Here is a 25,773-nt window from a genome sequence, read left to right on the forward strand (position 1 = left end):
AAGGGGTGGAGGTTGGGGTGTCTTGTGAGAATTCGTCGGCAAGTAGGTAAACCGCCTCTACCATCCGTCCTATTGGCCAATGTGCAATCACTGGGAAATAAACTGGATGATCTACGATCAAGACTATCCTACCAATGGTACATTAAATACTGTAATATTTTATGTTTCACCGAGTCGTGACTGAACGATGACATGGATAATATAGAGCTGGCTGGGTTTTCCTTGCATCGGCTGTCACGCCCTGACCTTAGAGAGATTTTTATGTCTCTATTTTGGGTTGGTCAGGGTGTGATTTGGGTGTTGCATTCTATGTTCTAATTTTCTATGTTTTCTATTTCTTTGTGTTTGGCCGGGTATGCTTCTCAATCAGGGACAGCTGTCTATCGTTGCCTCTGATTGGGAATCATACTTAGGTAGCCTTTTCCCCTGTTGGTTAGTGGCACTAATTCCCTGTTAAGCTTCACAGTCGTTTTGTATTGTTTATTGTTTTTGTTGGCGACATTATCAAATAAAAAGAAAATGTACGCTCACCACGCTACGATTTGGTCCGCTTCTTACGACGCCCATGACAGAACTTCCCACCACCAAGGGACCAAGCAGCATGGCCAGGAGGAGCAGGGATCCTGGGCCCGGGAGAAGAGAGAATGGAGGACATCTTGGACATGGGAGGAGGTTATGGCAGGGGACAAGACCCTGGCATGGAAACAGGCTGAAGTAGCGAGGGAGGAACGACTTGGCTACCAGGAGTCACGGCAACGGAGCAGGCACGAGAGGCAGCCCCAAATATTTTTTGGGGGGGGAACACGGGGGGTTTGGCTGAGTCAGGTTGGAGACCTGAGTCAACTCCCCGTGCTTACCGTGGCGAGCGTCGTACTGGTAAGGCACCGTGTTATGCAGTGGAGCGCAAGGTGTCTCCAGTGCGCGTTCACAGCCCGGGGCGCTACCTTCCAGCTCCCCGAATCGGCCGGGCTACAGTGGGCATCCAGCCAGGTCGGAGGGTGCCGGCTCAGCGCATCTGGCCGCCAGTACATCTCTACGGCCCAGGATATCCTGCGCCGGCTCTGCACACTGTGTCTCCGGTGCGTCTGCACAGCCCAGTGCGTCCTATGCATGCGCCCCGCACGTGCCGGTGATGATCCATGGCAAGAAGCCTCCAGTGATGAGCCATGGCACGAAGCCTCCAGTGATGATCCATGGCACGAAGCCTCCAGTGATGGTCCATGGCAAGAAACCTCTAGTGATGACCCATAGCACAAAGCCTCCAGTGAGGAGTCATGGCACGAGGCCTCCAGGGAGGATGCCCAGTCCGGTGCCTGCTCCACGGGCCAGTCCGGGGCCCGCAACGAGGGTGCCCAGTCCGGGGCCCGCAACGAGGGTTCCCAGTCTGGGGCCCGCAACGAGGGTGCCAAGTCCGGCGCCCAAAATGAGGGTGCCCAGTCCGGGGCCCGCAACGAGGGTGCCGAGTCCGGGTTCCGCAACGAGAGTGCCCAGTCCGGAGCCAGCAGCGAGGGTCCCCAGTCCGAGGCCCGCAGAGAGGGTGCCCAGTCCGGGGCCCGCAACGAGAGTGCCCAGCTCGGGATCCGCAACGAGGGTTCCCAGTCCTGGCCCCGCAACGAGGGTGCCCAGTCCGGGGCCCGCAACGAGGGTCCCCAGTCCAGGGCCCGCAACGAGGGTCCCCAGTTTGTGGCCAGCAGCGAGGGTCCCCAGTCCGGGGCCCGCAACGAGGGTCACCAGTTCGTGGCCAGCAGCGAGGGTCCCCAGTCCGGGGCCCGCAACGAGGGTCCCCAGTTTGTGGCCAGCAGCGGGGGTCCCCAGTCCGGGGCCCGCAACGAGGGTCACCAGTTCGTGGCCAGCAGCGAGGGTCCCCAGTCCGGGGCCCGCAACGAGGGTCCCCAGTCTGGGGTCGGAGGCGAGGGTCCCCACACCAGAGGCGCCACCAAAGTGGAGTGAGCCAGAGGTGGAGCGGGGTCTACGTCCTGCACCAGAGCCGCCACAGTGGATAGATGCCCACCCAGACCCTCCCCTATAGGTTCAGGTTTTGCGGCCGGAGTCCGCACCTTTGGGGGGGGGGGGGTACTGTCACGCCCTGACCTTAGAGAGCTTTTCACGTCTCTATTTTGGGTTGGTCAGGGTGTGATTTGGGTGGGCATTCTATGATCTGATTTTCTATGGGGGGGGGGGGGGGGGGTATATTCATCAATAACAGCTGGTGCGCAATGTCTAATATTAAAGAAGTCTCAAGGTATTACTTGCCTGAGGTAGAGTATATGATAATATATATGATAAGTATATCACTATTTACCACAACATACCCATGCTGGCACTAAGACCGCACTCAACAAGTTGTATAAGCCTTTAAGAAAACAAGAACATGCTCATCCAGAAGCGACGCACCTAGTGGCCGGGGATGCAGGCAAACTTAAATCCATTCTACCTAATATCTACCGGCATGTCACTTGTGCAACCAGAGGAAATTTTATTCTAGACCACCTTTACTCCACACACAGAAAAGCATACAAAGCTCTCCCTCGCCCTCCATTTGGCAAATCTCACCATGATTCTATCCTCCTGATTCCTGCTTACAAGCAAAAACTAAAGCAGGAAATACCAGTGACTTGCTTAATACGGAAGTGGTCAGATGACGTGGATGCTAAGCTACAGGACTGTTTTGCTAGCACAGACTAGAATATGTTCCGGGATTCATCCAATGGCATTGAAGAGCATACCAAGTCACTGGCTTCATCAATAAGTGCATCGACAACAACGTCCCCACAGTGACCGTACATACATATCCCAGCCAGAAGCCATGGATTACAGGCAACATCCGCACTGAGCTAAAGGCTAGAGCTGCCGCTTTCAAGGAGTGGGACACTAATCTGAACGCTTATAAGAAATCCCGCTAGGCCCTCAGACGAACCATCAAAAAGGCAAAGTGTCAATACAGAACTAAAAATGAATCCTTATACACCATCTCTGAGGCTCGTCGGATGTGGCAGGGCTTGCAAACTATTACGGACTACAAAGGGAAACCCAGGCGTGAGCTGCCCAGTGACGCAGCCCCCAGGTAGTAAGGGTAGGTAACAACACATCTGCCACACTGATCCTCAACACTGGTGCCTCGAGGGGGTGGTTGTTTAATCCCCTCCTGTACTCCCTGTTCACTCACGGCTGCATGGCCAAGCACAACTCCAACACCATCATTAAGTTTTCTGGCGACACAACAGGCCTGACCACCAACAACGATGAGACAGCCTATAGGGAGGAGGTGAGAGACCTGGCAGTGTGGTGCCAGAACAACAACCTCTCCCTCAATGTGAACAAGACAAAGGAGCTGATTGTGGACTACAGGAAAAGGAGGATCAAACAGGTCCCCATTAACATTCAAAGGGCTGTATTGGAGTGGGTCGAGAGTTTCAAGTTCCTTGGTGTCCACATCACCAACAAACTATCATGGTCCAAACACACCAAGACAGTCGTGAAGAGGGCACGACAACAACTATTCCCCCTCAGGAGACTGAAAAAATTTGCCATGGGTCCCCAGATCCTCAAAAAGTTATACAGCTGCACCATCGAGAGCATCCTGACCGGTTGCATCACTGCCAGGTTTAACAACTGCTCAGCACCCGACCATAAGGCACTTCAGAGGGTAGTGTGTACGGCCCAGTACATCACTGCGGCCAAGCTTTCTGCCATCCAGGACCTATATACTAGGCGGTGTCAGAGGAAGGCCCAAAAAATTGTCAAAGACTCCAGTCACCCAAGTCATAGACTGTTCTCTCTGCTACCCCCCTTTGTTTTTACACTGCTGCTACTCGCCGTTTTTTTTATCAATGCATAGTCACCTCATCTAACCTGTACCCCCACACACTGACTCGGTACCGGTACCCCCTGTATATAGCCTCGTTATTGTTATTTTATTGTGCTCTTTTTCTTTGACTTTAGTTTATTTATTAAATATTTTCTTAACTCTTGAACTGCATTGTTGGTTAAGGGCTTGTAAGTAAGCATTTCACGGTAAGGTCAAAGCTGACCTGTGGTATTCGGCGCATGTGATCAATCAAATTTTATTTGATTTATTAATTTTCTTAGATTTATGGTTGAGATAGAGATGTGAATCCAACATATTTATCATTAACTTGTAGATTCCATTTGAAATCATCTAAAGCTTGAAAACCTAGGCCTACAGTATATGTATTGTCTATTTTTAGATGAATCCTGAGCTGAATTTAAATAATAGCTGTTGATAACTCCCAAAATGCTATATAGGCCTAAATAGCCTTATTGATGATACATGAGTGATAAAGTATGGTTACATTTCATTTGCTCTGTTAAACCTACCCTTTGGAATTACTTTGATAGCAACAATTAATCTATTAAGTGGAGATTTCGCAACAATCATTTTCACGATAGCACATTGGTAATAGTTAGTGACAAATATAAAAGCTGAGCTTGGTTAAAACCCTGGATGGGAGACCGAAGGGATAGGTGTAGATAGATCAACTCTCCAGTAGGAGGTGCTGCCCAGCCTATTGTTTTTTTATTATAGTGGATATTACGTTGAAGATCTGATGTTTTTTCAAAGGTAAAATTTCAACATATTTTATACAGGGTTTGCCTATATTGAAAATTGGGTACCATGTTACATGATCCTGTGGTTGAAATTTCACCCTCAAAACAACAGTTGATGGCTTTCCAGTGTATTTTCCACGTAGATTCCATGTCACAATACGGTGACAAATTAAGTTGAAACAAAATTGATTTAAACAGTTTGTGCACAGTGGGTACTGTGTCTAACGTCTTCAGTGAAAGAGTCGGGTGATGCAGATGATTCTAAGTGATGTTTTCCTCCATCCACCCGTTTAATCAGGCCAACTCCAACTACAGATGTGCAGCGGGGATCATGCATGCCCCATCCTCTTGTACACACCTGGCTGGCTGGCTGGCTGGCTGGTTGGCTGGTTGGCTGGCTGTGTGCCCACCAATCCTTGGACTTTCCTCACCTCAGGCTGATAGTACAATATCTGTGCAGACAGACATAGTGTCACAATAAAACATTTTTTATGGAGTTATTCACCCAGTCTCTCACCAACATCTGAAAATCCCTACAATATTTGGGCTAGGATACTCCTTATGTGGTCACTCCCCCACCCTGCATGCATCAGAAAATGTATAGGCCCATTTGAATCCAAGAGAATGACATGCTCTTATTAAGGATATCAACCAAATAAGGGCCTATAACCTACATTAGGCATGTGATGTGGCTCTAAGGCCTACATCTAGTCTGATAATTAGTCTCACAGATGCAGGCAGCTCTGATAGAATGGTGCACATTACACAAAGCCATTAACGGATTAAAAGCTTTCCGTGGTCTTCTGGTTGAGTCACCTACCTCATGCTTTATCACAGTCAAAGTAGAAGATGGACTCCCCGGAGAGTTGAGCAAAAAGGGAATCAGAAGATATTTCACTCTGAGCGAGGAGAAGACTGTTGATGGCGGGAGTGAATCAGCTCGAAAAGGGCGGGAGAGATCCCAGGTGTGGAGGCTCCCCCGTCTAGCAAATTACCATGATAAGTACTTATCAAGCACTTTCGCAGGGTAAATCATCGTTCCCCACCATGGCAGCGATATGGACGCGAGGAGATGCTCAGTAGTTGAATTAAATCCAGCTTCTCTGCATTCTAGAGCTATGGGTTGTAGATGGGTTAGACTACTAGCAGAGTCACCACTTTGGGTACATGATTAACTTTTTCGTTTTCTACGTGGTTGCATTTGACACAAATGAACAGAGAATTTTTAGGTTGTTGTCAGTGCTGCACTGGCCAATAGTCATGGAAACAAACAGGATTTGGAAGGATGGCATTGGCCATGCGAGACTAGTTCTACACCTAGGCCTAAATAGGGTATCTTTCATTTTAGAGCTTACTAAGAACCAGTCAAGGCTTTGATTATTAACAACAAACATACTAGTCAAGGCTTTTATGTGTAACCCTCTCACCAGGCTCGAATTTGACGATATTAACTTATGTAGAATATCTCAACAGCATGGGATGTTAGGTGAGAAGGACATCTCCAATAAGAATCCCTATTGTAAACTATCTAGGGTGATGACAAATAGGGTATCAACTTCAGATAGAATGATTATAGATTTTTGTTATTGTATAAGGATATCCTTTCCAATGCATTAAATTAAATTGAAACAGTAAATGACTCCACCAAGGCAACATACATAAGGTTCAAGATGTGTGTTATTACATTTTCAAAGCACCATATAAAAAAATAAATAATAATAAACCCCAATGAGTCGTGCACAACCCATGTCCAAATTATTTCAAGCTTGCTCAACATGTTGGAGCGCTTTGGAGCTAAAAAAAAAAAAAGACGACACATAAAGTCCCGAAGCACCCCACCGTTGTGGTTACTCACCACTGTCATGACGTTGGCCTGAGGGTAGGTTTATGACAGTCATAAATACCTCTCCCCCCTTTTTCCTCTCTCTCTCTACCCTACTGGTGTTACATTTGCAAAACCCCTGGTTAATATAGAGATTCTGGGAACATCAGAAGGTGGGGGGAAATGAACTATATTCTGGATATCCGACCAATTGAACATATGCGGTGGTACTTAATTAATATGATGTCAGTTCGGTTGTCATCTGAGACATTCTCATCAATGATAAGATAACATAAACCCTACAGTGGAAAGTCTACACATCAGAGTTATCGGATTCACATGGAATTGTTGTTCAATTTAAATGTTTGAATATGAAATTATTCGTGATGGGATGAAATGTGATTTTAGCTTCCAAAATGTGAGATTTGGGTTTTCATAAGTTAGGGCTATGCTCAATCACTGGCCAGTCCCTGTGAAGGGACATGGGCTATAAAACCTTTCAAACACGCCCTCCTCTCCCTTCCTATATAAAGCATTGACGACAATATAACCTCCTGTTCCGAGGATGTGAGGACGACGGTCCGATGTCAGAATGGTTCAGATAATAACTACAGAACGAAGACAACATCAGCGTGAGCTTTGGTTGCGAATGGTATGAACTTTGAACTCTTATTCACTACAGAAGTGATACCTCCTAGCTGTTGAGTTAGCAACAGCTGCTGCAAACGAGGGTTAGGAAGGAACAGACAGAGTATCCCGTCTATCACACAACGACGTTACTACAACTTATCCAATTGACCACCAGAGACATTCTTCAATGGACAAAGGACTCGGTTTAGCAGCACGGTCTTTCATCTACCACCAACCTACTGAAGCGCAGCTCAGAGTAAATATTTATTGTACTTTCCTTTTCCAAATGGGCGGTAATTTAGAATGCATAAGATACTGTATTTGCGATAGCACAGCTTCGCCCTTTGTTCCTCAATCTTCTCGCTGGTTTCACTCAAACCCAGCCCTTTTCTTTTGTGTAACAAGCTGTCATATCTGTCCCGCCCGCTAGGGATGTTTTCCTTTATGACGTAATTTGTAATCAAGTTATGATTTAATTATGTGTATGTGTAATTTTGTGTGATTAGTTAGGTATTTAGTAAATAAATAATTAAACCCAATTTTGTATTGCTGATTCAACTTGTTAGCCAGGGTTCGTGCAGATAACCAAGAATTTACAACTTTCAGATGAGACTGAATTAAGATGACGATTAATATTGACTGCTATTGATGTCAAATATTACTAGGTCTTTAAGAGTTTATTCGGAAGATAACAGCTCTATAAATATTATTTTGTGGTGCCCCGACTCTCTAGTTAATTACATTTACATGATTAACTCAATCAGGTGATATTAATTACAGAGAAATTATTTGATAGAACAGCATGTCATATCACTTAATCCGGCATAGCCAAAGACACGACACTCCTTATAGATATTCCTTCAGCGAAGTTTGGCAGTTCCTTGCAGGTTTCCTCACAAGATCCACAGCAAGCACAGCTATCATTGCAGACAGTACTCTTTAGGAGTAACCAAAATCCCATGGGAACATGAACTCGTTAATCTTTCCCAAGCAACTCTCTCTCGGGTTTCACATGATGCTAGGCTAACCTCAAGGTTGTCAAATACCTCCACGATGAGACGGTAGCTTCAGTCTTTACTAAGTCCTTCTTAACTAAAATAAAATCAGCATTACCCTTCAAAACTCGGTAGGCATGGGTTTTGTTCTATTTTTATCGTCTTCTTTTATAATGTTTCTTCACCATCGGTCATAATGTAACGTCCATCCTTTATTTATTTATTTATTTATCACATTTTTTACATTTTTATATCCATCCTTTTTCTCAATGTCTCCCTCCCTCTCTTTTTTTCCCAGGCCTCCCTTTAACCAGGTCAACTCCCATTGGCCACAGCTTAACAAGCAACCTTATTTGTCAAAACTTAAACTTAAAAATAAACCAACCTATTCACTTATACATTAAAGAAACATTTCTTCAAAAGAAATGCATTAACATTAACATTACAATTCAGAGCAATTCAATCACCTTTTAAATCTAATACCAATTAATTATAACAAACACAATCAATACTTGGTTCTAAGAAGAATAAACTCAATACTTGGTTCTAACAAGGGTATTACATATGATTAACAATAAACATACTAGTCAAGGCCTTGATAATTAACAACAAGAATACTAGTCAAGGCCTTGATGATTAACAGCAAAAATACTAGTCAAGCCTTGATGAATAATAGCAAACATACTAGTCAAGCCTTGATGAATAATAGCAAACATACTAGTCAAGGCCTTGCTGATTAACAGCAAACATACAAGTCAAGGCCTTGATGAATAATAGCAAATATACTAGTCAAGGCCTTGTTGATTAACAGCAAACATACAAGTCAAGGCCTTGATGAATAATAGCAAACATACTAGTCAAGGCCTTGCTGATTAACAACAAGAATACTAGTCAAGTCCTTGGTGAACAAACACACAAACAACCATTTGCAGGGAGTTGATTCTCTGTATAAGTAAGTGTTTACTTCAACAAACCACTTTTACTTTCACTCTCTAGTACTGGAAGCTTACCTAAACATTTCCAGTTGTTTTCTGTTTTTGTTACCACAGGATATCTACATTATAAGATTCCCTGATCAGCAACAGTATGTTTCCCTTGCAAAACAATAATTCTATAGGGCCCTCAAACTCAACTGGACCTCGAAGCCAGTTCCACTGCGTTTTTTCATTGTTGCTTTCTAATCAGGGACTGGTTTAGACCTGGGAAGGGATAGGGGGTTAACTTTTTGGGCAAAAACAACAGGCTACAAACCATAGACAACAGAATATGAGCTATATGTACCACTCTGGTCTGGCTGTATCTCCTGGTGACCAGGCCAGATTAAAACTGGGTGTCAGTGAGGGACCATATCTCCTGGTGACCAAGCCAGACAAACGCCAACAATATCCAACGTATTACAAGGAATGTGCACGGGCTTCATGATGGCAAAAAAAAGCATAAGGTTCTTGAACATTTAAAGACATTGTCAGCAGATGTGGTTTGCCTGAAAGCACAACACTTTCCTGCAAGAACTACAATAACTAAATGAGACATGTAATAGTTAAAGAGGAGCTGGGTTGGAGAGGCCTATGCTGCCACATACTGTAGTAACAGCAGAGATATAGGCATCCTGATAAATAACAATACGCCCTTTTCCCTTATATCCCAGCACACGGAACAAGAAGGATGTTTTCAAATGTTTTATTGTACCTTACATGGAGGAAAATGCATATTGATTTCATTGTATATCCCCCCAGGGGCAAACCTGGTGTTTTTAGATAGAATTCAAGCTATATTAGATAAAACCCAGACAATAACTATTATTTTGGCAGGTGACCTGAATCAAGCGTTCTGCAAGTTAGACAGACATAGTAATGAAAAAAGGGAAATTCAAGGAGGCTCCAAAGAGGCTGAATATTTTCATCTCTACATATAATTTACAGGACATCTGGAGATTATCATTCCCAACTACAAAAGACTATTCCCTTTTTTCTCAAAGTATGAAAAGCTATTCAAGAATTGACTACATTTTTATTTTTAAAAATGCACTCAACAATATACTGGATCTAAAATCCATGATATAGTGATATCGGATCATTCTCCTGTATCATGCTTAATTATACCAACAGAGAATACACTTATTGACAGAATATGGAGAATGAACAGAGCGCATTTTCAAGACCCAAAATGTATTAAATACTATACGTAAACAAGAAATTAAGACCTTTACCTTTACAAATATAGACATAGAGGCCAGCGAAAAGCTGTGTCCGACATAATCTGAGATGCTTTTAAGGCGTACATCAGGGGAATGATAATCCCATACTTGGCTAAAGTTAAATCTGAGTTAGAAATTAAAATGAAATAAAAAATAAATCACTATCTTAGAAAAAGCCCACAAAAAAGGTAAAGAAGAAAATAAAATATCTGAATTGAATACAGGTTAAACTCAAATAAAGCATACTATTTAAAGGCAAATAAACTTGGTAAACACATTGCAGCCCTCACAAAACAAATACACGCCAAACCAGTTATAATTGTAAAAGATAAGGATGCAAATGCTTTAAATAGTAATAACAACGCTATTAATAAAAATTGTAAAAGCTTCTATGAAAATCTCTATAAATCAGAATGAAATAACAGTTGGACTGATCCTACAACCTACTTAGACTCAATGACCCTGAAGCAACCATCAGCAGATAAAAGATAATCACTAAAAATGGAAATGACCCAAAACTAAATATTAGACACTGTTAAGACATTTGCGAAGAGAAAAATACCAGGGATGGATGGCTTTCCCATACAATTTCATTTGGTATTCTGGGATGAAGTAGCCCCCCTATTTACAAAAATGAAAACACACGTCATTCAATTCAGTGCTTCAGGGTTCAATGTATCAAACAGTTATTTCAGTTATATTAAAACCAGGAAAATCTGGAGAGTCCCCTGCAGATTACAGACCCATACATTTAATACATTGCGACAATAAAATAATAACAAAACTCATAAGCAACAGAATTGCAAAAATCTTACCAGACATGATACATATTAATCAAACAAGATTTATAAAAAATAATAGACACAAACAAATACAAGAATATGTTTCAGTATAATTGACCGCTTGAAGAAAGAATTAGACAGGACTCAAACTAACAGGTATCAGTATTGTTAAACATTAATATAAACTAAACTTATTTGCAGACGATCTCCTTGTCATGTTGTCTTGTCTCTGTCCTTTCCCTTCACCCTGTCTCCCTCTGCTGGTCGTGTCAGGTTACCTTTTCTCCCCTTCTTTCCCCCAGCTGTTCCCTGTCTCCTCCTAACTACCCATTCACCCCGTTCCCCACCTGTTCCTTTTTTCCCTCTGATTAGGTCCCTATATCTCCCTCTGTTTCTGCTCCTGTCCTTGTCGGATTCTTGTTTGTTTGTGTTTCATGCCTGAGCCAGACTATCGTCATGTTTGCTGTAACCTTGTCCTGTCCTGTCGGAATCTGCCGGTCTATCTGAGCCTACCTATGTTTTGTTATTAAAGAAGCTCTGTTTAAGTTAGTTCGCTTTTGGGTCCTCATTCACTCACCATAACAGAAGAATCCGACCAAGAATGGACCCAGCGACTTCGGATCCTCTCCACTCAGCCGTCGGGATCCAGGGAGCGATGCTAGGCAGACACGAGCAGGAAGTGTCTGCTGCTCGACATGCCGTTGAGACCCTGGCCACCCAAGTCTCCAACCTCACAGAACAGGTTCACCATCTCCGCCTCGATCCACCGGCCACTTCCAGGGCTTTCGAATCTCCGGAGCCCAGAATCAATAACCCGCCGTGTTACTCTGGGGAGCCCACTGAATGCCGCTCGTTCCTCACCCAGTGTGATATTGTGTTTTCTCTCCAGCCCAACACTTACTCCAGGAGCACTGCTCGTGTCGCCTACGTCATATCTCTCCTTATTGGACGGGCTCGTGAGTGGGGCACGGCAATCTGGGAGGCAAGGGCTGAGTGTACTAACCAGTATCAGGACTTTAAGGAGGAGATGATACGGGTTTTTGATCGATCTGTTTTTGGGGAGGAGGCTTCCAGGGCCCTGTCTTCCCTATGTCAAGGTAATCGATCCATAACAGACTACTCTATTGAGTTTCGCACTCTTGCTGCCTCCAGTGGCTGGAACGAGCCGGCTTTGCTCGCTCGTTTTCTGGAGGGTCTCCGCGCAGAGGTAAAGGATGAGATTCTCTCCCGGGAGGTCCCTTCCAGCGTGGATTCCCTGATTGAACTCGCTATTCGCATTGAGCGACGGGTTGATCTGCGTCACCGAGCTCGTGGAAAGGAGCTCGCGTTCTCCGTTGCCCCCCTCTCCGCATCACTACCATCTTCCTCTGCCGGCTCGGGAGCTGAGCCTATGCAGCTGGGAGGTATCCACATCTCGACTAAGGAGAGGGAACGGAGAATCACCAACCGCCTCTGTCTCTATTGCGGTTCTGCTGGTCATTTTGTCACTTCATGTCCAGTAAAAGCCAGAGCTCATCAGTAAGCGGAGGGCTACTGGTGAGCGCTACTACTCCTGTCTCTCCTTCAAGATCCTGCACTACCTTGTCGGTCCATCTACGCTGGACCGGTTCGTCAGCTTCCTGCAGTGCCTTAATAGACTCTGGGGCGGAGGGCTGTTTTATGGACGAGACCTGGGCTCGGGAACATGACATTCCTCTCAGACAGTTAAGGGAGTCCACGGCCTTGTTCGCCCTGGATGGTAGTCCTCTCCCCAGGATTCAGCGTGAGACGCTACCTTTAACCCTCACTGTTTCTGGTAATCATAGCGAAACCATTTCTTTTTTGATTTTTCGTTCACCTTTTACACCTGTTGTTTTGGGCCATCCCTGGCTAGTTTGTCATAATCCTTCCATTAATTGGTCTAGTAATTCTATCCTCTCCTGGAACGTCTCTTGTCATGTGAAATGTTTAATGTCTGCTATCCCTCCTGTTTCCTCTGTCTCTTCTTCACAGGAGGAGCCTGGTGATTTGACAGGGGTGCCGGAGGAATATCACGATCTGCGCACGGTGTTCAGTCGGTCCAGGGCCACCTCTCTTCCTCCACACCGGTCGTATGATTGTAGTATTGATCTCCTTCCGGGAACCACTCCCCCCCGGGGTAGACTATACTCTCTGTCGGCTCCCGAACGTAAGGCTCTCGAGGATTATTTGTCTGTAGCTCTTGACGCCGGTACCATAGTCCCCTCCTCCTCTCCCGCCGGAGCGGGGTTTTTTTTTGTCAAGAAGAAGGACGGGTCTCTGCGCCCCTGCATAGATTATCGAGGGCTGAATGACATAACAGTTAAGAATCGTTATCCGCTTCCTCTTATGTCTTCAGCCTTCGAGATCCTGCAGGGAGCCAGGTTTTTCACTAAGTTGGACCTTCGTAACGCTTACCATCTCGTGCGCATCAGGGAGGGGGACGAGTGGAAGACGGCGTTTAACACTCCGTTAGGGCACTTTGAATACCGGGTTCTTCCTTTCGGCCTCGCTAACGCTCCAGCTGTCTTTCAGGCATTAGTCAATGATGTCCTGAGAGACATGCTGAACATCTTTGTTTTCGTTTACCTTGACGATATCCTGATTTTTTCACCGTCACTCCAGATTCATGTTCAGCACGTTCGACGTGTCCTCCAGCGCCTTTTAGAGAATTGTCTTTTTGTGAAGGCTGAGAAGTGCACTTTTCATGCCTCCTCCGTCACATTTCTCGGTTCTGTTATTTCCGCTGAAGGCATTAAGATGGATCCCGCTAAAGTCCAAGCTGTCATTGATTGGCCCGTCCCTAAGTCACGCGTCGAGCTGCAGCGCTTTCTCGGCTTCGCGAACTTCTATCGTCGTTTCATCCGTAATTTCGGTCAGGTGGCCGCTCCTCTCACAGCCCTTACTTCTGTCAAGACGTGCTTTAAGTGGTCCGTTTCCGCCCAGGGAGCTTTTGATCTCCTCAAGAATCGTTTTACATCCGCTCCTATCCTTGTTACACCTGACGTCTCTAGACAGTTCGTTGTCGAGGTTGACGCGTCAGAGGTGGGCGTGGGAGCCATTCTTTCTCAGCGCTCCCTCTCTGACGACAAGGTCCACCCATGCGCGTATTTTTCTCATCGCCTGTCGCCGTCGGAACGTAACTATGATGTGGGTAACCGCGAACTGCTCGCCATCCGGTTAGCCCTAGGCGAATGGCGACAGTGGTTGGAGGGGGCGACCGTTCCTTTTGTCGTTTGGACTGACCATAGGAACCTTGAGTACATCCGTTCTGCCAAACGACTTAATGCGCGTCAGGCGCGTTGGGCGCTGTTTTTCGCTCGTTTCGAGTTCGTGATTTCTTATCGTCCGGGCTCTAAGAACACCAAGCCTGATGCTTTGTCTCGTCTCTTCAGTTCTTCAGTAGCCTCCACTGACCCCGAGGGGATTCTCCCTGAGGGGCGTGTTGTCGGGTTGACTGTCTGGGGAATTGAGAGGCAGGTAAAACAAGCGCTCACTCACACTCCGTCGCCGCGCGCTTGTCCTAGGAACCTTCTTTTCGTTCCCGTTCCTACTCGTCTGGCCGTTCTTCAGTGGGCTCACGCTGCCAAGTTAGCCGGCCACCCTGGCGTTCGGGGTACGCTTGCTTCCATTCGCCAGCGTTTTTGGTGGCCCACCCGGGAGCATGACACGCGTCGTTTCGTGGCTGCTTGTTCGGTCTGCGCGCAGACTAAGTCCGGTAACTCTCCTCCTGCCGGCCGTCTCAGGCCGCTTCCTATTCCCTCTCGACCGTGGTCTCACATCGCCTTAGATTTTGTCACCGGACTGCCTTCGTCAGCGGGGAAGACTGTTATTCTTACGGTTGTCGATAGGTTCTCTAAGGCGGCCCATTTCATTCCCCTTGCTAAGCTTCCTTCTGCTAAAGAGACGGCACAAATCATCATCGAGAATGTTTTCAGAATTCATGGCCTTCCGTCAGACGTCGTTTCGGACAGAGGTCCGCAATTCACGTCTCAATTTTGGAGGGAGTTTTGCCGTTTGATTGGGGCTTCCGTCAGTCTCTCTTCCGGCTTTCACCCCCAGTCTAACGGTCAAGCAGAACGGGCCAATCAGACTATTGGTCGCATCTTACGCAGTCTTTCTTTTCGCAACCCTGCGTCTTGGTCAGAACAGCTCCCCTGGGCAGAATACGCCCACAACTCGCTTCCTTCGTCTGCGACCGGGCTATCTCCTTTTCAGAGTAGCCTCGGGTACCAGCCTCCGCTGTTCTCATCTCAGTTCGCCGAGTCCAGCGTCCCCTCCGCTCAGGCTTTTGTCCAACGTTGCGAGCGCACCTGGAAGAGGGTCAGGTCTGCACTTTGCCGTTATAGGACGCAGACTGTGAGGGCTGCTAATAAGCGTAGAACTAAGAGTCCTAGATATTGTCGCGGTCAGAGAGTTTGGCTCTCCACTCAGAACCTTCCCCTTAAGACGGCTTCTCGCAAGTTGACCCCGCGGTTCATTGGTCCGTTCCGTATTTCTCGGGTCATTAATCCTGTCGCAGTTCGACTTCTTCTTCCGCGATACCTTCGTCGCGTCCACCCGGTCTTCCACGTCTCCTGCATTAAGCCCGTTCTTCGCGCCCCCGCTCGTCTTCCCCCCCCCCCCCCCCATCCTTGTCGAGGGCGCACCCATCTACAGGGTCCGCAGGATTTTGGACATGCGTCCTCGGGGCCGTGGTCACCAGTACCTTGTCGATTGGGAGGGGTACGGTCCTGAGGAGAGGAGTTGGGTTCCCTCTCGGGACGTGCTGGACCGTGCGCTGATCGAGGATTTCCTCCGTTGCCGCCAGGTTTCCTCCTCGAGTGCGCCAGGAGGCGCTCGGTGAGTGGGGGGGTACTGTCATGTTGTCTTGTCTCTGTCCTTTCCCTTCACCCTGTCTCCCTCTGCTGGTCGTGTCAGGTTACCTTTTCTCCCCTTCTTTCCCCCAGCTGTTCCCTGTCTCCTCCTAACTACCCATTCACCCCGTTCCCCACCTGTTCCTTTTTTCCCTCTGATTAGGTCCCTATATCTCCCTCTGTTTCTGCTCCTGTCCTTGTCGGATTCTTGTTTGTTTGTGTTTCATGCCTGAGCCAGACTATCGTCATGTTTGCTGTAACCTTGTCCTGTCCTGTCGGAATCTGCCGGTCTATCTGAGCCTACCTATGTTTTGTTATTAAAGAAGCTCTGTTTAAGTTAGTTCGCTTTTGGGTCCTCATTCACTCACCATAACACTCCTGATATATCTGACTGATACTGAAAACTCAATGCACCCTTTGTTAAAAATATTTTCACAATACTCAAAAATCTCAGGATATAAAATCAGCTTGGACAAAATTGAAATAATTGCAATAGGAATAAGAAAAATAATAACTCATGATCTACAGCAATTCTTTAAGTGGACCACAAAACAATATTAAAGGATGCTTACTAAGTGACAACAAACAACTACTATATAAAGATAACTTTGTCCCATTGCTCAACAACATGAAATCAGATCTAATTAAATGGAACAATCTCCCATAAATCTTACAGGTAGAATTAACCTCTTTAGAATGGCATGGCTCCCACATTTTTTTTAAATGTATTTTCGGCAATACCAATTACCCCACTAAAGACATTCTTTTAAAAAGTATACTCGACCATAACAGACTTCATATGGGAAAATAAAACTCATAGAATACATATGCCATGTTTTAAATCCCTAAGGAGACTGTTCAATCCCTAAGGAGACTGTTCTGAGGTCAAAAGTGGGTGCAACTAAATATTAGGAAGGTGTTTTTTACACTCAGTGTAAATGCTTCTTATGTCATCATATAAAGTGTGCATGTTCAAGATAGCATGCATAGGTCATTGCAGGTCTGTGGAGATCTTCACAATATATGTAATAATCTGTGCAGGATCTCGAACAGAATTAATTACTTGCACTATGTACTTTTAATATCAACCATGTGCATTTAAATAGTTGAAAGCACAGTGATAGACATTTGGGTGAGAAAGCACAGTGATAGACATTTGGGTGAGAAAGCACAGTGATAGACATTTGGGTGAGAAAGCAGTGATAGACATTTGAGTGAGAAAGCACAGTGATAGACATTTGGGTGAGAAAGCACAGTGATAGACATTTGGGTGAGAAAGCACAGTGATAGACATTTGGGTGACAAAGCACAGTGATAGACATTTGGGTGAGAAAGCACAGTGATAGACGTTTGGGTGAGAAAGCACAGTGATAGACGTTTGGGTGAGAAAGCACAGTGATAGACATTTGGGTGAGAAAGCACAGTGATAGACATTTGGGCGAGAAAGCACAGTGATAGACATGTGGGTGAGAAAGCACAGTGATAGACATTTGGGTGAGAAAGCACAGTGATAGACATTTGGGTGAGAAAGCACAGTGATAGACATTTGGGTGAGAAAGCAGTGATAGACATTTGAGTGAGAAAGCACAGTGATAGACATTTGGGTGAGAAAGCACAGTGATAGACATTTGGGTGAGAAAGCACAGTGATAGACATTTGGGTGACAAAGCACAGTGATAGACATTTGGGTGAGAAAGCACAGTGATAGACGTTTGGGTGAGAAAGCACAGTGATAGACGTTTGGGTGAGAAAGCACAGTGATAGACATTTGGGTGAGAAAGCACAGTGATAGACATTTGGGCGAGAAAGCACAGTGATAGACATGTGGGTGAGAAAGCACAGTGATAGACATTTGGGTGAGAAAGCACAGTGATAGACATTTGGGTGAGAAAGCACAGTGATAGACATTTGGGTGAGAACTAAACCATTGGAAGTCAGTTGTGCTTTTAGATAGTTGAAAGCATGGTGATAACACATTGGAAATTCAACTAACTTTTGGCTTTCTTTTTGAGTGGGTAAATGTACTGTAGGTTGTAATCTCATGGATCAACGTCTCAACCACATATTACCCAACTATCCACGTTGAAATTATGAAAGTTTTTGTTACCACGGGAGTTATAACGTCCTGATTGGCACGATCACGTTTACCTTGTTATGAAATGGTCCCCTCGGATGGCGTGGTGTGCCCAGTGGGTAGTGTTTACTTCAACAAACCCCTTTCATTTTCACTGAAGGGAGTGGCCAGCAGAGACACGACAGCCCTCTGTAGAGTACATAGAGAGACTCACTAGCTGGTCACCTCATTTGATATCTGGCTTCTGACTTAAACAAGGTAAGAGTTTCATGGTAACCTACCTACCAGTGGAGGCTGGTGAGGGAGAGCTATAAGAGGACGGGTTCATTGTTATGACTGGATGAAATACATTGAACGGAATCAAACACATCAACATATGGACACCACATGTTTGACTCCGTTCCATTGATTCCATTCCAGCCATTACATTAAGCCCATCCTCCTATAGCTCTCCCTCACCAGCCTCCACTGCTACCTACCTACATGTATTATACCTGTATTGTACATGTATTGTACCTGTATTGTACCTGTATTATAACTGTATTTTACATGTATTGTACCTGTATTGTACCTGTATTGTACCTGCATTGTACATGTATTGTACCTGTATTGTACATGTATTGTACATGTATTGTACCTGTATTGTACATGTATTGTACCTGTATTGTACAAGTATTGTACAAGTATTGTACATGTATTGTACAAGTATTGTACCTGTATTGTACATGTATTGTACCTGTATTGTGCATGTATTGTACATGTATTGTACATGTATTCTACCTGTATTGTGCATGTATTGTACAAGTATTGTACATGTATTGTACAAGTATTGTACCTGTATTGTACATGTACTGTACATGTTTTGTACATGTACTGTACATGTTTTGTACATGTACTGTACATGTTTTGTACATGTATTATACCTGTATTGTACATGTATTGTATGTAGACGTATGCTGTAGTTGTTCATGCTCATAGATACATTGAGTTTAGAAATCATTAGGAACACCTGCTCTTTCCATTAATAAAAAAAAAAAAATTTTAATAATAATTTAACCTTTTATTTAACTAGGAAAGTCAGTAAGAACAAATTCTTATTTACAATGACGGCCTAGGAACAGTTCAGGGGCATAATAACAGATTTTTACCTTGTCAGCTTGGGGATTCAATCTAGCAACCTTTCGGTTACTGGCCCAATGCTCTAACCACTAGGCTACCTGTCGCCCCTGACCAGGTTAATTCAGGTGAAGGCTAGGATCCCTTATTGATGTCACTTGTTAAATCCACTTCAATCCGTGCAGATGAAGGGGAGGACACAGGTTAAAGAAGGATTATTAACCCTTGACACAATTGAGAAATGGGTTGTGTTTGTGTGACATTCTGAGGACAATTGAGAAATGGGTTGTGTATGTGTGCCATTCTGAGGACAATTGAGAAATGGGTTGTGTATGTGTGACATTCTGAAGACAATTGAGAAATGGGTTGTGTATGTGTGCCATTCTGAGGACAATTGAGAAATGGGTTGTGTGTGTGTGCCATTCTGTGGGTGAATGGGCAAGACAAAACAGTGTATTTGAACGGGGTATGCTGGGTTTTTCACACTCAACAGCTTCCCGTGTGTATCAAGATTTGTCCCCCACCCAATGGACATCCAGCCAACTTGACACAACTGTGGAATACTTTCGGCCCCTTGTAGAGTCCATCCCCCTGACAAATGGAGGCTGTTATGAAGGGGGGGGGGTTCTTAATGTTTGGTACACTCAGTGTATATTACATACAATGTAGACACAGCTTTAAAATAAGTTAAAGGTCCAATGCAGCTATTTTTATCTCAATAAAATGTTGGGGTAACAATTAAGTACCTTACTGTGATTGCTTTCATTTAAAATTGTCACAAATAAACAAAATAGCTTCTTAGCAAAGAGTAATTTCTCAAGCAAGAATTTTTGTTAAGACTGGGAGTGGTCTGAGTGGGGAGGACTAAACTGAAAACTAGCTCTTATTGGCAGAGAGGTTTGGAACTCTTTCTTATTGGTCTGCTGATGATGTCACCAGGCAGGCCAAAACTCCACCCCACAAAACAGGCTAAAGGTTTTAGGCTTTTCAAATAGCTCTTAGACTAAAACAATTTCAATTTGACAGTATTATTTCAACCTCATACTGAGGAAATATTTAATAAAATCTCATTTTACAGCACTGTGCCTTTAACATTTATTTTATCTATCATCATGCCAATACTGGTCCTATTCATTAGGGCACACTATAGCAAAACATTATACAACGGGAAACAAAAATGAGCATTTCTTATTGGACATGTTCAGGTAGTCCCTCCCTGTTTCTGTCACGGTTCTCTGTATGTGAAGGAGAGTCGGACCAAAATGCAGCGTGTAGATTGCGATCCATGTTGAACAAACGTAAAACACGAATCAATTATAAACACTACAAAACAAAGAACGTAACGAAAACCGAAACAGCCTATACTAGTGTAATCTAACACAGGAACAACGACACTAAGGACAATCACCCACGACAAACTCAAAGAATATGGCTGCCTAAATATGGTTCCCAATCAGAGACAACGATAAACACCTGCCTCTGATTGAGAACCACTCCAGACAGCCATAGACTTTGCTAGATCACCCCACTAGCTACAATCCCAATACATACACACCAAAACCCCAAGACAAAACACACCACAATACAAAAACCCCATGCCACACCCTGGCCTGACCCAATACATGAAGATAAACACAAAATACTTCGACCAGGGCGTGACAGAACCCCCCCCCTGAGGTGCGGACTCCCGAACGCACCTCAAAACAATAGGGAGGGTCCGGGTGGGCGTCTGTCCATGGTGGCGGCTCCGGCGCGGGACGTGGACCCCACTCAGTCAATGTCTTAGTCCCCTCTCCTCGCGTCCCTGGATAGTCCACCCTCGCCGCCGACCATGGCCTTGTAGTCCTCACCCAGGACCCCACTGGACTGAGGAGCAGCTCGGGAGTGAGGGGAAGCTCGGGAGTGAGAGAAAGCTCGGGAGTGAGAGAAAGCTCGGGAGTGAGAGAAAGCTCGGGAGTGAGAGAAAGCTCAGGAGTGAGAGAAAGCTCGGGAGTGAGAGAAAGCTCGGGAGTGAGAGAAAGCTCGGGAGTGAGAGAAAGCTCGGGAGTGAGAGAAAGCTCGGGAGTGAGAGAAAGCTCGGGAGTGAGAGAAAGCTCGGGAGTGAGAGAAAGCTCGGGAGTGAGAGGAAGCTCAGGCAGGTTGATGGATCTACCAGATCCTGGCTGACTGGCAGATCCTGGCTGACTGGCGGATCTGGCGGATCCTGGCCGACTGGCGGATCCTGGCCGACTGGCGGATCCTGGCCGACTGGCGGATCCTGGCCGACTGGCGGATCCTGGCCGACTGGCGGATCCTGGCCGACTGGCGGATCCTGGCCGACTGGCGGATCCTGGCGGATCTAACTGATCCTGGCAGATTGGCGGCACTGGAAGAGTCTGGTTGACTAGCAGATCTGGAAGAGTCTGGTTGACTGGCAGATCTGGAAGAGTCTGGCTGACTGGCAGATCTGGAAGAGTCTGGCTGACTGGCAGATCTGGAAGAGTCTGGCTGACTGGCGGATCTGGAAGAGTCTGGCTGACTGGCGGATCTGGAAGAGTCTGGCTGACTGGCGGATCTGGAAGAGTCTGGCGGATCTGGAAGAGTCTGGCTGACTGGCGGATCTGGAAGAGTCTGGCTGACTGGCGGATCTGGAAGAGTCTGGCTGACTGGCGGATCTGGAAGAGTCTGGCTGACTGGCAGATCTGGAAGAGTCTGGCTGACTGGCAGATCTGGAAGAGTCTGGCTGACTGGCAGATCTGGAAGAGTCTGGTTGACTGGCAGATCTGGAAGAGTCTGGTTGACTGGCGGATCTGGAAGAGTCTGGCTGACCGGCGGATCCTGGCAGACTGACAGCTCTGGCTGCTTCATGCAGACTGACAGCTCTGGCTGCTCCATGCAGACTGACAGCTCTGGCTGCTCCATGCAGACTGACAGCTCTGGCTGCTCCATGCAGGCTGGCAGCTCTGGCTGCTCCATGCAGGCTGGCAGCTCTGGCTGCTCCATGCAGGCTGGCAGCTCTGGCTGCTCCATGCAGGCTGGCAGCTCTGGCTGCGCTGAACAGGCGGGAGACTCCGGCAGCGCAGGAGAGGAGAAAGGCTCTGGCTGCGCTGAACAGGCGGGAGACTCCAGCAGCGCTGTAGAGGAGAAAGGCTCTGGCTGCGCTGAACAGGCGGGAGACTCCGGCAGCGCTGAAGAGGAGAGAGGCTCCGGCAGCGCTGTAGAGGTGGAAGGCTCTGGCAGCGCTAAACAGGCGACGCGCACTGTAGGCCTGATGCGTGGTGCTGGCACTGGTGGTACTGGGCCGAGGACAGCACAGAAAGCCTGGTGCGGAGAGCTGCTTCCGGAGGGCTGGGGTGTGGAGGTGGCACAGGATGGGCTAGACCGTGAAAGCGTACTGGAGATCTTGAGAGCAGTGCTGGCACAGGACATGCAAGGTTAGGGATGTGCACAGGAGGCCTGGTGCGTGAGGCTGGAACCAACTTCACCAGCCGACTAACACGCACCTCAGGACGAGTATGGAGCACTAACCCAGGTGCCATCAAATCCCCGACACGTTCCGTCGGGCGAATTCCATGCAAAAAGCACCAACACAGCAACTCCCTCATTTCTCTCTCCTCCAATTTCCCCATTAACTCCTTCACAGTCTCTGCTTCACTCACCTCCAACACCGGCTCTGGTTCTGGTCTCCTCCTTGGCTCCTCACCATAAACAGGGGGAGTTGGCTCAGGTCTGAACCCTGACTCTGCCACACTCTCCCTGAGCCCCCCCCCCCCCCCCCCCAATACATTTTTGGGGCTGACTCTCGGGCCTCCGTCCGCGCCGCCTTGCGCCGCCTTCCATTCTCCTTTATCCTTCCGCGCACTGCTCCATCGAATCCCAGGCGGGCTCCGGCACTCTCCCTGGGTCGACCGCCCACCTGTCTATCTCCTCCCAAGAAGTGTAGTCCATACTGTACTCCTCTTTGGGCTGCTCCTGTTGCCTCTTCTCCTGCTGCACCTTTGGGCGGCTACACTCCCCTGGTTTAGCCCAGGGTCCTCTCCCGTCGAGGATTTCCTCCCATGTCCAGAAATCCTTATTGCGCATCTCCTCTTTGGGCTGCTCCTGCCTGTTGACACGCTGCTTGGTCCTTTTGTGGTGGGTGATTCTGTCACGGTTTTCTGTATGTGAAGGAGAGTCAGACCAAAATGCAGCGTGTAGATTGCGATCCATGTTTAATGAACAAACGTAAAAACACGAATCAATTATAAACACTACAAAATAAAGAACGTAACGAAAACCGAAACAGCATATACTGGTGTAATCTAACACAGGAACAACGACACTAAGGACAATCACCCACGACAAACTCAAAGAATATGGCTGCCTAAATATGGTTCCCAATCAGAGACAACGATAAACACCTGCCTCTGATTGAGAACCACTCCAGACAGCCATAGACTTTGCTAGATCACCCCACTAGCTACAATCCCAATACATACACACCAAAACCCCAAGACAAAACACACCACAATACAAAAACCCCATGCCACACCCTGGCCTGACCCAATACATGAAGATAAACACAAAATACTTCGACCAGGGCGTGACAGTTTCTGTCAGTTTCGTTTTGTTTGGTGCCTGTTCGCTATTCACTGATGTCATCACCAGGCAGGCCAAAACTCCATTCCACCAAAACAGACAGAAATTGCAGGTGGTCATTTCAAACAGCTCTTACATTAAAAGGGCATTATCATAATTTTCACAATTTCACAGTATTATTTCAACCTGATACTGTGGAAATATATAAAACACAGGGGAAATCATGTCAAGGCTTTTACATATCAATTAGATTTTTTTCATGCATTGACAGGGGGTAATAATGTGAATGAAAACAGTGATTTTCCTGGAGGTCCTAAGATCATTCCCAAAACCAAAATAATTTTCTTAAAAAAATGTTGGGTCCTTACTGCTATTAGCCCATACAAACATGGAACAACAGATAGTCCCCCACAAAATCTAAAGGAAGTTTGTCTGAAGTGTCTGTCCTATTTTTACATGTATTTAACCCCTTATTTGTGTCACTAAGCAGTCTCCATATACAGTATACCTCCATTCATTTTTCAACTGGTACCGGGGGACATTCAGACTAGTCTTGTGAGCCCTGTGGGCATCCTAGAGCAAAACAACTGACATGTACGTGTTTGTGAGAGTCTCACCTTTCCACAAAGGGGTGTTTGTTTGTAGCCAAAACTGTTCGGACGCTACATACAGAAGTTGGCAGATCTGCTGTACCAACTTCAGACGAGTCCCAAGATGCTTGTGTTCGATCGTAGAGCAATAATAATAGTTTGAAGGCCAAACCGTTCGGACTCTACAGATGATTTTGTGAGAAGACCAATTTCGGGATGTCTTATGGTCTGACAAACATCGCTCTAGCTCTGTCATCTTTCACCGCAGATATGGAGGTGCATCCAATGCAAAAAATATAAGATATCTCTAGCTTAAACTGATGTATTTTAAATGGGGATTTTTTATTATTATGCTAATGACATTTCCGTGGGGGCGGGGACATCGAGTCTAGGGGGTTCTAATAAATGTTTCTTTGTGCGTTAGACCATGAGTTCGTTCAACCAGTTATATAACAGTCACCATCTGGAAACCATGAATAATGGAAACAGCCCTAGAGGAAAAGCATAGTTAGGATTTCTAAGCAGATATTATTGTTGGAATGACATTTATAACCATCGTTGACTGACTCCAGAGGAATCTGATAATTATAACCAGAAGAATAACTTTCAGTGTACTGTAATTCATTACAGCCATTTCCTGTTTTTTCCCCCATATCAGTCATGAATGGTATGATAATGTCTCCCAAGCAGAACAACCAAACAGGCCATGACAATATTAGAGCATAGAACAGCACAACGACTTGCTAAATGAAGTGCATTGAAAACCAGATAAATTGGTTAGCTGCAGCATCCTCTTCACAATCGGAGGAAACATAAACATATGTGCTAAAGTCAACTGGCAAAAACTATTCTCCGGTTTGTGGTCTTTGTCATGGCATTGTCATGACAGATGCACCATTGAGAGCATCTTGACTGGCTGCATCACTGCACGGTATGGCATCTGCAACGCCATCGATCGCGTTGGCAAGCAAGCGGTACCAGAGCAACCAGTCTGACACCAACAGGCTCCTGAACAGCTTCTGTCTCCAAGCCATAACAAGCCATGACTTTTTGTGCTGACTCTATGCACACTAACAGGACTCTAAACACTCACTCACACTGACACTCCAACACACTGACACTCCAACACACACACACACACACACACACACACACACACACACACACACACACACACACACACACATTTTCATACTGACTCTACACACATGCACACACACTCACATGCAATTATCATATACGCATGCTGCTACCCTGTTTATCATATATCCTGATGCCTAGTCACCTTACCCCTATACATATCTAACCCTACCACTCTAGTATCCCTGCACATTGTAAATATGGTATTAGCACTGACTCTGGTACTGACCCTGTATTTAAATTTTTTTACAATCACTTTGGCACTAATTTCGGAACCTTGGTGTAATTTTTCAAAACTCTAACCACAAAACTCACAACCAATGATCAAAATGCAAATTTTTCAAAATTCTAACAGTTTTTTCCAATTGCTTGGATACAATACACATAAAGCTAAGATCATTTGTTCATTGAACTACAATCACCTGTTCAAAATGACACAACATAACAT

The 25,773-nt window shown here is 45.8% G+C and overlaps 1 non-coding gene across 1 annotated transcript in view; it reads left to right on the forward strand.

Moving 5' to 3' along the window:
* Positions 1–1,213: 1,213 nt before the first annotated feature.
* The window catches only part of LOC118945341 (uncharacterized), a 35,544-nt gene continuing 10,984 nt past the window's right edge, over positions 1,214–25,773 (forward strand). Inside the window, exons 1-4 of the transcript XR_016493134.1 lie at positions 1,214–1,348; positions 1,438–1,598; positions 1,659–1,868; positions 25,075–25,148. This is a non-coding gene — a transcript (uncharacterized LOC118945341). The remainder of the gene's footprint in view (positions 1,349–1,437; positions 1,599–1,658; positions 1,869–25,074; positions 25,149–25,773) is intronic.

Source organism: Oncorhynchus mykiss, chromosome 29, assembly GCF_057628025.1.
Source record: "Oncorhynchus mykiss isolate SJ-2025 chromosome 29, ASM5762802v1, whole genome shotgun sequence".
Classification (NCBI taxonomy): domain Eukaryota; kingdom Metazoa; phylum Chordata; class Actinopteri; order Salmoniformes; family Salmonidae; genus Oncorhynchus; species Oncorhynchus mykiss.